Source organism: Peromyscus eremicus, chromosome 10 (genome assembly GCF_949786415.1).
Source record: "Peromyscus eremicus chromosome 10, PerEre_H2_v1, whole genome shotgun sequence".
NCBI lineage: Eukaryota > Metazoa > Chordata > Mammalia > Rodentia > Cricetidae > Peromyscus > Peromyscus eremicus.
Window position 1 is genome coordinate 84,781,711 of NC_081426.1, and position 6,760 is coordinate 84,788,470.

A 6,760-nucleotide genomic window follows, 5' to 3' on the forward strand; every position below is an offset into this window, starting at 1 on the left:
AAGTAGCTTTTATTTCTAAGCAAGAGAGGGCTCTTTTGGGAGGGGGATGGCATCTCCAGAAACAGCTCCAGGGAAGGTGCTAGTCGCTGTGGTTTGAGTCCAGGATCTCCTCCCAGCTATAATGGTACCCTGTGGCGAAGAAGAAACCATGTGACTGATCCCATCACCAAGTGGAAGAGGCGAACTCTGCAAATGAAAGCAGACTGGCCAACGAGAAAGGAGCAGATGTTCTCTTCAAGGGTAAACAGACAATTGGAAGCCACTTGGCTTGTTTACTGAGTCTTAAGTGAAATCGGCCATCTGTCTGATTAGCCTAGTTACTGCTAGTGAGGCCACCAGGGCCTGGTCTCCTGTCTTTCCTCATTGGCTGGTAGCTGGTCTTGCCCTTTTGACTTTGGACTTCAGACCCTTCCATAGAATGGCTCAACCAGCCTCTAGTTCAGATGTTCCCACTTCAGCTCTATCTACCCTAAGACGAGTATCCATGCTTACTGTTTTCAACTGAAAACCAGGAAGACATCATTGGATACATTTCACTCTACAATAAACCTTCACTTGTTTGAAAAGAGAAAGTCTGGGCCTATTGATGAATTAGGGCCCCTGACATTTTCTCTGGTGGGGCAGTGAAGTAACAGGCGGGAGGTGAGGTGTTCATATGTTTTGAAGTGGGATGCTTTATTGTTTTTGTGATATGCTTGTGTGGAACGTTTCTCAGCTACTTAGTTCTTTGTTTCATTTATTTTCCTTTGATAAATGACTAGCAGATAAGGAAGTCTATAGTGGAGTCTGAAGATGTATTGACTAGAAAGATAAGTTCAGAGTGACGAGGGTAGACATTTCTTCTAGTTCTTGGAAATGATGCAGTTTCCATGGCAAAACCTTGCCCCATGGTGAAGGTGCAGGAGAGTAAGTTAACCCCCTTGCACCTGGCGTATAGGAGCTGTGGATTATTAGCTGAAGGAGCTATCATCACTTCCAATCTTACCTCAGTTCCAGCCCCGCCTCTTCTCCTTGGCTCTGGAAAGTGTGTGAGAAAAGAGTTTTGTGAGTAAGTTAGATCTCTCCTTCCCCATTGTTAACGAAAACACCACGGTGCCTGTAAACGAAACTTCCCTCTCACAGCTTTACAGAAAGTCTTGTTTGCGACTTCTTTTTTTTTTTTTTTGGCTTTAGCGGATAGGATGTCAGTATCTCCAAGTTGAGATGTGAGTAAGCAGCCCGTGATGGTTAGGTTTTGACGCATTGTAGACATACCTGGAGCAACAGTCTCAAGGAGTGACAGTCTGGGCTGTGCTGGCCTGTGGGTATGCCTGTGAGGGATTTTCTGACCTGCGGTGGGAAGACCCACCCCCATGTGATGGACTAGGCCCCGGGCTGGATGAGAAGGGGAGAGCTCCCTGAACACTGGCAAGCAAGCATGCACCCCTTCTTTCTCAGCTCTCGACTGGATTCCGTCTCTCTCTGCTCATAGCTGTAGCAGCGTCAAGTTCTTCGCAGTGATGGACTGGAACCTAGAACTAACCCTTTCTTGCCCCAGTTGCTTTTATCAGGCTGTCCCAGCATCAGAAATGAGAGAACCGCCTTTCATTGTGATGCGGGTATTTCTGGGAAGGGGATGGTTCTCTAGGTTACGCTAGTCTGTGTGGCTCAGAGTTCAGATCTCCCCCGCCATCCCCACAGAGTTCAGATCTCCCCCCCCCATCCCCTCCCCGCTCCACCAAAGGGAGCTGATGGCTCAGGCTGTAAAGTGCTTGCTGTTCAGATATGAAGACCTCAGTCTGAAGATGTTCAGAACCTACACTGAAAAGCTCGGTGTGGTGGCATATGCTTGGAATCCCAGTGCTGGAGAGGTAGAGATTGGTAGATTTCTGGGGCTTGCTGGACAGCCAGCCTAGCCTGCTTGGTAAGCCATGTCTCAAAACAACAACAACAACAACAACAACAACACAAAAAACACCTGAGGAACTACATGCACATCCCACACACATAAAGTCCTCCACATGCCTTCTCCTCTTCTTCAAAAAAATGCAAAGAAAATGGGGGTGGGTGGATTTGGATAGAGCAGGCAAGGTGTAGGTGGGGATTGGTCAGGGAAGACTGTCTTGAGGATGCCCTGGGAAAAGGGCCCATGCAGTTTCCGTCAGTGTGAGGGCCAACTGTGAACACAGAAGTAGGAGACTTACGTAGAACTATGTATTATATCCCCTGGGTGTGCATGGAATAGGGAACAAAGAAACAAATGGGAGTTTGAGAGATCTTTGGGAACAGAACTTTTGGGGCTACTGCCATAGTGTTTTTATACTAGCCGAGGAAGCATGGCTTAGTGGTCTGCACCATGTCTTGTTTTATCTCACCTTAAAGACGTTACATGGAGATGTGGGAAGCGGCTTGAATGTCTTCAGTGTTAGCATAGAAGTCTGTGCGTATTTCTGCCCCCTTCCCCTTGAGCACGGGCCTGACTGTGTTACCCAGGCTGACCCCTAATTTGTAGGCTCAAGAGATTCTCCTGCCCGGGCATCTCAGGTAGCTGGGACTACAGGCATACCCCGCCATGTACAGCTCAGTTTTTATACATCTTTGAACTCGGTATTTTCCGGTGTCTGCTTCTGCTTCAGCATTTATCCATGTATCTCTGTGCTAACACCTCAGTTTTTACTCAGTTGAAAAAATTATATGAACAAATAGTGAATTAGAAGTTGCTTTCATTTATAGCCACCTTTTTTTCTTTTCTTTTTCTTTCTTTCTTTCTTTCTTTTTTTTTTCTTTTTACTATATTCTGACTATGGTGTGTATGTGTGTGTGTGTGTGTGTGTGTGTGTGTGTGTGTGTGTGTGTATGGAATTCTTCTAGCATTGGTTCTATCTTAGATTTTGCTGCCTTCTGGATGTCGGAGTGGGCCCAAGCCTCAGTAATAGGTGCGATATTATGTACACCTTACTGTGTGCAAACGCAGAGACATCTCACCTTTTGGTAACTCAGCTCTCGGTCAATCTCCCCTGTTTGGAATACAGCTAAGAAACAGGAACTAACAACAAAAGTCCTGTGAAAGAGCCAAAATAGATACCACATTGTCTGTGCCTGGAAGCACTGACTGATTTGTTCCCCTGGGGCCTCAGAGCACAGCCTCGCGCTGTCTGGGTACCTGGGCTGGAGGGGAGGACGGCTAATTGGCTAATTGCAGGCTCAGCAGTATGGAGCTTCAGGGAGGCTGGGGCTCCCTGCCAGGGCTTGGGAAGGGTGGAATGTATAGCTGAGCACTTCAGCCAAAGATTGGGGCCTCTTGTTTCTTTGTAATTATACATTTAAAAATCATTTTTATCGGCCCTAAGGAGGAAAACCATAGAAAAGTGGCTCTTCCCCTGGTGGAATGGAGTATTACAGTAAGACGCATTCCACTGTGGGGAGTCCCTGGGCATCTGGCATGGGGCTGCTTTGGGAAGCACTATGTGAGATAATTCAGTCTGCTCAGTTTGCCTTCGCGTGAGCATGAGGTTGAGAGTGCACACATCTCCTGCACAAGCACATACCTGTCAACATTCCGCAGGTGCATGCTGGATGCATCAATTCTGGCCTCAGAAATACTTTCCCTTCTGACATTCCTTTATAGTTGTGGAGTATTTATTTTCTCTTTTAATCTTTCACTTGTGTAGCAAGATGTTTTCTTCCTTCATTTAAATCCTGCATCGTTTCAGTACCTTCTAAATCTGTCCCGGGACTTTTGCTGGGTCAGATCTGAACCTGGTCTATGCAGACATACAAATGGGATCTGCCCCACTAAACCCCACCCTCATTCACCTGTTGGAGGAATACACCTTTCTGATACTGGTAGCATGGGTAAATACCGGATCGGTGTTTAACTCCATACCCTGGTTTGAGTGGGATGTATGGTCCTCCTGGGAAAGAGCTTCCACCTTGAAAACAATTGTAACTCAGATATTTAGTGTCATATGCTGTGATGATAGGGCTGGTGTGGGGCTGCAGACAGGAAGGCTACACTGTGTGTGAGGATACTGGCATGGTGTTGAGCTTGACCAGCTCCCTCCAATAGAATTTGATTCGATAACCAAATGTGTCTGTGTCTGTGCTGGCAGCCACTCAACATGCATGACCATGTAGCTCTTGGAATGTGTCTAGTGCCAAAGAGCAATGGCATGGCTTATTTACTTTGAATGAGATAGAAATGGCCAGCTGTGGCCGGGAGCTTCCATGTGGACAGTTTTAACATCGACTTATTCTCAATGATGTGATGTCTGCAGAAAGCATCCATTCTGGGTAGTTTTGATGAGTGTGTGAATAATCCCTAGTCAGCCTCTGAGCAGATTTATAATTGGATGGTCGAAGACTTTGGGAGCCATACAGTCAGGAGACGCTAGGAGCTCCAGGCTTCACAGCTACCTCAGCAACGTGGGTGGAGGATGGCTGGATAGACACTTTGATAACTTAAGAATCCTCATTTTTCTTTCCCCTTCTTTAAAAGAGCCCAATTTCTTTCAGGGACCTTTGCCTGTCACCGTATCTTTTAAAAGATGTGGGCCCCTTGCTTAGGCTCAGAGATTTTTTTTTTTGTTTTGTTTTAAGTCAGAGCTCTCCTGAGTGAAGGAGGTTATCTTATTTTCAATCCCCGAGGTATTTTTTTGTTTTGTTTTGTTTTAAGTCAGCTCTCCTGTGTAGCTAGAGTTTTCCTGCCTGGCCCATAGTCAGAACAAATCTCTGACACTGGCCAGTCCCACAGCTGCTCAGACCCAACCAAGTAAACACAGAGACTTATATTGCTTACAAACTGTATGGCCATGGCAGGCTTCTTGCTAACTGTTATTATAGATTAAATTAATCCATTTCTATAAATCTATACCTTGCCACGTGGCTTGTGGCTTACCAGCATCTTCACATGCTGCTAGTCATGGTGGCGGCTGGCAGTGTCTCCTTCTGCCTTCCTGTTCTTTCTTTTCTCCTCTCTGTTAGTCCTGCCTATACTTCCTGCCTAGCCACTGGCCAATCAGTGTTTTATTTATTGACCAATCAGAGCAACACATTTGCCATACAGAACATCCCACAGCATTCCTGAGTGAAGGAGGTTATCTTATTTTCAATCCCCCTGCCCCGTTTTCACTCTTATAACCTCAAAAAAAAAAAAAAAAAAAAAACAAACCCTACAAAATAATGCCACAAACAAACAAACAAAAGCCCTTCCATGGATTTGAAAACCATATACCTTCTTCTACCTTAAAAAACTGTGTCAGTGCTGGATGTAGTGACACACTTTCAATCCTATCACTTGAGAGTCAGAGGCAGGCAGGTTTCGCTGAGTTTCAGGGATGTCCTTGTCATTCCAGGGCGGCCAGGACTCTATCGAGAGACCTTATCTCAAACCACAACAGCAGCAACAACAAGATCAACAGAACATCCTCCAAACAAACAAACTGGCCTGTCAAGACACAACCATTTGTGCAGTAGTGGCACCAACACCATGGGAGCATCCAACCACTTTCTGATTGTATTGAAGTCCTGCTCCACCAGATGAAACACATACACGGCACTATTACTGTCCGAGAGTCTATGGCCAGACTGCTCATAGGCCCTAGGAGAGAACCCGATACTATTATACTCTAAATAGATATGGTATTAAACTGACTCCTAATGACATTCTTTTACTTGTAGATCAGTGCATCTCTCAACCATCATCTGAGAAACTTGTATTTGTGGTAGTGATTTAAGAGTAATTGGCCAGGGTGCAGAGAATAAGAGACTGCAGAATGCCCAGCTCTGAATGGAACTCCTCTCTCTCTCTCTCTGTCTCTCTCTCTCCTCCTCATCTCTCTCTCCTACCCCAAGGCTTAGGGATCATTGCTAAAGATGGGGTGGAAAGAGTGTCAGTGCCAGAGGTGGAGGGTGTCTATGGGAAACATCTGGACACAGTAGGGCAGCTCCACACACACATTCACAGTGTTTTTAACAGCATGCACAAAATCTATGTGAGTCCAGACCAAACTCCAGCATGGAATGGGAAGTTTTGTACACAATCCCATCTCTAGTTATGGAGGGATTGCCAATTGTTAGCTGCTGGAAAAGAAGAGCTCATTTAATAAAAATTTAAATAGAAATGAGGGAACCAACAAAATAAAAGTCAATAGCAAAAGTATTGTATCAAAATTTTTCGTGAAGGCCTATGATTTTCTCCCCCCACCCCACACACACATGTGCGTGCATGAATGCAGAGGATACACAGATTGCAATGCATGTAAGGGATTGGGTATGAGAAACACTGGAATATTAGGATAGAACTGTTAGACTCTCTAAAGTGTATCTGACAGAATTGGAAGACTGTAGTAATTGGATTCCTGCTAGCATCCGCAATCAGTTATTCAAACTCATCCCCAACTATAGGAAACATATTTTTCATGAAACTTTCATTTCTGGTGCACAGAACTTATCCAAATGTGATTTATTTTTTGTGACTGTTAAGTCTTTTATTGATCACCTTATGATACTTCTCTGCAACAAAGTATGTCTATAAATATAAAGCAAAAAACATTTGTAATGTTTCCTGTGAACATAAGGCTTCGTGCATTAAGTGATTTCTCTTGGATTGAGTTATCACGCTTGAGCAAAACAACATAAATACATTAAAGTTTTTGATAAATACATGTTAGATATTAGAAACCACAGCTCCGTTGGAACTGCATCTCTTAATTAGATCGATGGGAGTTTTTTTTCTTCAATTAGTCCATGCAGGATGTATAGTATTTCTTGCTAGAGGAGA

At 44.6% G+C, this 6,760-nt stretch overlaps 1 long non-coding RNA gene across 1 annotated transcript; it reads right to left on the minus strand.

Moving 5' to 3' along the window:
• Nucleotides 1–654: 654 nt before the first annotated feature.
• LOC131920361 (uncharacterized) lies at nucleotides 655–1,352 on the minus strand. The gene is made up of 2 exons (XR_009381634.1): nucleotides 1,255–1,352; nucleotides 655–1,017 (listed from the first exon to the last, which is right to left on the minus strand). It is a non-coding gene; the product is annotated as an uncharacterized LOC131920361 (long non-coding RNA).
• Between the last annotated feature and the right edge of the window lie 5,408 nt (nucleotides 1,353–6,760).